This window comes from Podarcis filfolensis (genome assembly GCF_964270895.1).
Source record: "Podarcis filfolensis genome assembly, chromosome: 1".
Taxonomy (NCBI): Eukaryota; Metazoa; Chordata; class Lepidosauria; order Squamata; family Lacertidae; genus Podarcis; species Podarcis filfolensis.
The window spans coordinates 114,307,548-114,313,120 of record NC_139604.1 but is presented as its reverse complement, the minus strand read 5'-3'; the positions used below and the strand labels follow the sequence as shown (position 1 = coordinate 114,313,120).

At 40.5% G+C, this 5,573-nt stretch overlaps 1 protein-coding gene across 1 annotated transcript in view; it reads right to left on the bottom strand.

The window, feature by feature from the left end:
• GOLGA5 (golgin A5) overlaps positions 1–5,573 on the bottom strand; it is a 496,232-nt gene that overhangs the window by 420,882 nt on the left and 69,777 nt on the right. The window lies entirely within an intron of this gene.

Sequence of the window (5,573 nt, the reverse complement as noted above, 5' to 3'; positions counted from 1 at the left end):
TAGAGAAGGCACATATGCGCCCAGTCGAAATGCTCACTGCTGGCAGGTAACCTATGGCGCAGCGTCGGCTCCAAAGAAAGGGAGGGAGGGAGCGAACGAGCGGTGCAAGGGCGCCAATTATGGTGGGCTGTCATGTTCTTCAGAGCAGTTAGAGATCTAGTGATTGAAAGGTGTCAAAAGAAGATGAGAAAAGAGATGACCACAGCAGATAAACCCTTAAAAGTTCAAGGGAGTACTTTTCGGTAATCTAATGTTGACTCTGCTCTAAGATTCGCCTCTGAAGCTGGCTGTGGATCTTGAGTCCTCCTAAAATCTTTCCTCCCCCCCCCCCAACATCTGAAACGGCACTCCTGTTAGATTAGGGACACACAACTTCAACCACTAAATTGTGTTTTCACAGACATTTAGGACCCAACTACATGTTGCACACAAGCACAAAAATCCTAATAACTGCTTTCCATCTTCACACTCACTTCTGGAACATTACAGATGTAGAAGCTCATTTGGATGCGGGGGATGGGGTGGGGGTTTGAAGAGGTGGAAGGATGGTTAAGTGCTCCCATTGCCTGCCCCTGTAATTTATCCATTTCAAATTGCCCCCTAAAGCTTTGTTTTTTTTTTCTCCCAAGAAAAAGGAGGCAGAAAGCTCCTGTACTTTTAGGGCCACTTTACAGGAAAAACAGGGCTCCTCAAATGTCAACCAGTGTCTTTTCTTACTGTGGAAGGAGGGGTGAAGGTATGCAAACACACTAGAAAACTTCTATGGAGCTGAAATTGGACAAGAGCTAATTCAGACATGTATGTTTGCTTATTCCTTTACTTATTTTCAACAGCTGTCTCCTTCTTTCCTATAAAAGAAAAATGAATCAAGGTAGCAAACAACGTGATAGGAAATTAGAACAATATCAAACAATAAAATGCATGCAATTAGGCTAAAACTACAATAAACTCCAAGTCAATATGCTGGAGGGGGAACCTGGTCATCATAAGGAGTGTTGTGGTGATGCTGAACTTCCTTTCTTGTCGTCAACCATCAGAACATCAGAAAGACCCCATCCTGTGGGGCTACTTATGATGGAGGGGAAACAGGGCCCTAGAGCAGTGTTTTTTAACCACTGTTCCGCGGCACACTAGTGTGCCGCGAGATGTTGCCTGGTGTGCCGTGGGAAAAATTGAAAAATTCGAAAGATTTAAAAATAAAGTATTTTATAATTTTTCATATTTCTGTTTACTTACTATTTCATAATAAAGTAATTATAAAATACTTTCTTTGTGTTTATTTGATTCCTATTCAAGAGAATTACTTTATATATAGTCAATATAGGCACAGAGTCAAATTTTTTAACATTTTCTAATGGTGGTGTGCCTCGTGATTTTTTTCATGAAACAAGTGTGCCTTTGCCCAAAAAAGGTTGAAAAACACTGCCCTAGAGGATTCTCTTAATAATTAGGACAAGAGCCAACATGACACAGTGGTTAGAGTGCTGGACTAGGACTGGGGAGGCCCAGGTCCAAACCCTCATTCAGCAATGAAACTCACTGGGTGACCTTGGACCAGTCATTGTCTCTAAGCATTGCTTACCCAAGGAGTCTGTTGTGGAAATAAGGGGTGAGCCATTTTACACAACAGGCTTCCAACCTTTTGTGCTATATTTAGCAGGGGAAGTTAAGCCATTGTGGTTAAATATGGATCTACTAAAGCCTGCAGTGGGGAATCTGTGACCCTCTAGACGTTGCTGAACATCTGGGGTCATGGTTGTTATGGGTCAACAACATCTGGAGGGTGCTAGGTTCCATGGCCCTGTACACAAGGTACATGCATGCTTCCTCTAATGTAAAGTGAAGAGGTAAATGGCAATGCTACAGTGGACACCTGCCAGACAACTGTAGCACATTATGGTTCTGCCACAGGTGCAGCTCCCTTACACACTTCACATGTTTACTATGCTAAATATCCATGGAACTCTGAAAAACAGCCATGAGAATAACTTCTTTATTTCCTCCCCTGGCACATCAGTCAATACTAACAGTTTTCTAGATCTCACTCTATTTACATTACCATGCAGCTCTTTGTGAGGAGGTGTCTGTAACAGGAGGATGTAAGGAATCTTTCCAGGCCACTTGGAAAGTGACCGGCCTGGAAGTGCTCTAAATTCACTCCTGCACAATAAAGAAATAAACCATTGTCTTTCTGCAAAGGTGAGTCACAAATATTTTCTAAGACTGTACTTTCCACTTCCAGGTGACTCTGCTCTTAATGCAGTAAAACGTTGGTGGGCAGGCATGGGACAATGGGTGCTAGTCCAGATTTTTACATGGTTTATTTCTATGGATCATGACATCAGGGCAGTTGAGCCTAATATATAATACTTCATGAGCTATCTGTGATCCTGGTACAAGCGCCTCTCTGAGATGTGACCTGGAATGAATAAGTAGCATCCTGACCCTATAAGCCACAGAAAAGATCAGCCAAACTTAACTGTTACCCTTTTGCAAGTAGGAACATGTGTAATGGACACGCAAGTGGATTTAGACATACACCTTGCAATGAGGTGTGATTACACTGAAGATCAGGAATGGCATGGCAAAGGACCCTATTTTGATTAGGGAGGCCAATGAAAGTGGCACAGCTTCACCAGTGATAAGAAAGTCTGTCATTTCAGGTGAAGATGCACATAACATTTCAAACATGGTGAAGGTGATTTGAAGGCTGCCCTGAAAATACACATAGTTTCTTCTTTCCTTGAGTGCGCTCTGAAGAGGAAGAAAGTTTTCTGCAAGTTTTCAGCCTGTTGAGGAGAAAAGCTGTATGTGTTGGGTGCTTATTGGCTAGCACCCATGCCACTGGCAACATATCTCTTTCTCCAATTCCTGGAGCACTTCTGCAATTGTTTAAAGTGTTGTGATTCTTATTTGCAGCGTAAAAGATGCATTGATGACTGCTCTTAAAAAATTGATGCGGGTGTTCTTCACCCACAGATATCCTGGCTATAGATGCACATCAGTATGTAGCCAATGAGCAATGAAATTACCAAGGTGAGTTTGTTTTAGGTGGAATGAGAAACAGCATGCAACCAATATTGCACCAACCCACATATTTATGTGGTGGCAGACACTGCCTAAGAGGTTTACTGGGGAACTATCTGTTACTTCCTCATCTATAGACACAGATTTCATTCTCATCTAGCCTGTTGTGTCACCATCATCCATGGTTGCAAGGAATATCCTCAAGGAAAACGCAGAGGGTAGGGAGAGATCTGCAAGGAAGTTTCATCTGTGAAGCTTGTGTGAAGCTCTGGAATTGTGCCTGTGGACTTGTAGCTGGAAATTCTATCAGTCTCTATGGGAAGTTTGTTGGGAATCTCAAGAAGTTGCTGCTAGTACCAGTCACCACATGAAAGTAGCTTAAGGTCCAAATAGTTTACTGTTGCAGAATATAAGACTCAGTAAAACAGTTTTGGACATAGATATATACAGCTTGTAGGCTCTTGCAGGTACAGATATAGATAGAGACATACAAGTACAAAGTATCTCCATTAAATAAGTTCAGCAATTCAAGACGTAACACCGGACAAGCAACAGACTCTACTACTGAGCTGACATTAATCACATATATTGGGGCACTGGGCCATTACCATAGCAACTGGATTGGCTCGCCTTGCACCTGCGATTAGCTTATCCATGAGGTGATTTACAGTCATGAAGGAAATTAACCCCTTCCCATATCATGTTACTCTAACAAAGCTTACTAATTTGTTAGAAGTCCATCTAACAGCACTGAATATGTTGCACATTTATAAGTAGTGGGCATTTCAGTGTTACTTGCAGAAGAGATCTCATATAGTCCCTTGTAAAAGATTCCAGTTTCCAATCACGGGAAAGCTGACTTTGAGTTACTAATGGAAACAACTGAAACTCTTCATGTGTTGAGACAGAACACTTTGTTGTACCAGAGCTGTCTACTCTGACTGGTTGCATCTCTTCAAGGACTCCAAGGATTGGGTCCTTCCCACTCATGATACCTGAGACACTTCAACCGCAGGTGTGAGAGCTAAACTTGCATGCAAACGATGTGTTCTACCATTGACCTCTGGTCTCTTCCTGCCCACAAACTCCAGCTCAGCTGCTTCAAGAGAGTGAAACAGATAACGTTCCCATATTTCCTCAGCCTCGTGTTTCCCTGAGAATGGGGCTGTTTTCATAGTGCAAGTGAAATATGTCTCATATGTCAAAACAGAATAATATATCCCCCCCCAAATATAACAGCTTCAAAGAGCAGGCTGGCGCCCGTCTGCAAAAGGGTATTCATCTTTTATCGTCATTTTTTTAGGTCAGCAGCAAAGTGATGTGAATCCCTTTGATTTTCCTTTGCCTCGACTGCACTTACAGCAGCCTGGAATTAATTGCATGAATTGCCAAGCATCTCGCTTACACGCTGCCAAAAAAATACACAGAGAGGGAGACATAAATAGTGTCGTATTCTGACAGTAAATTTCTTTCATTTTCACTCTCATCGGATTTGCCCTGTCTAAGTTTTCTTGGGCCTAGTTCCATGAGATGGAAAATCAATAGACACAGGGCATGTTTAAGAACACAAGAACGTAAGAATCTTATTGCATCATATCAAAGCTCCTTCTAGTCCATATGGAGTAGAATGAAACTTTCGTTATTGGTTGGGGTGTCAACCATTAAAATGAATATATTACCAAGACTACACAATCAATACTGGTGATCAGCAAGACAGATTGTTTCAACAAATGACAAAAATATATTTCTAAATATATCTGGCAAGGGGGGAAAAACAAGAATAAAATATAAAATATTGATAGATGTGAAAGAGAGAGGAGGTTTTCCCCTGCAGGTTATGAGATTATATTATGAAGCATCCTGTCTGTGCTGGTTGTTATTGAAGAATTCACATATTTTAGATCTGGAAGGTCATGATAATATTTTTGGTTGACACGTTTACTTGTAGTATAAAAAGGTGAAAGTACATAAAAGTTTTACAAACCATATAATTAGGAAAGAATTGTATAGAGTATGGGATAAATATAAAAGCTTGTTGGAGACCAAAACACCACTATGGCTTTCACCTTTGGAAGCCATAGCGGTGAAAAAGAAAAATATGATGGGAATTTGGGCAACTTATATAAATTTATTAAGAGAAGAAGGTGGAGAGTTAAAATTAAAAGGAGTTAAGGATTTATCAGAGATGTTAACAACATGGTTACAATATCATCATCTGACTAAAAAGGATATGAAGTGGGGGTTTGGGGAATAAACATAACAACTAGAAAGAGACCTGTTAAACTGTAAAGTTAAAGTGATATCTAAAATGTATAAGATGTTATTGGAATGGGAGACAAAGGACAAACAAGTGAAATCTTCAGTTGATACACTGGGCAATATATATTGGTCATATATAAATGGATGCATGGGAACATTTATGGAATGTGTAAAATTTACAGCATGTTACATTTTAAGAGAAAACTATATGAAAATGTTAACTAGATGCTACCTAACACCTAGTAGATTGGCAAAAAGGTATAAATCCAAATCGAATATGTGCTGGA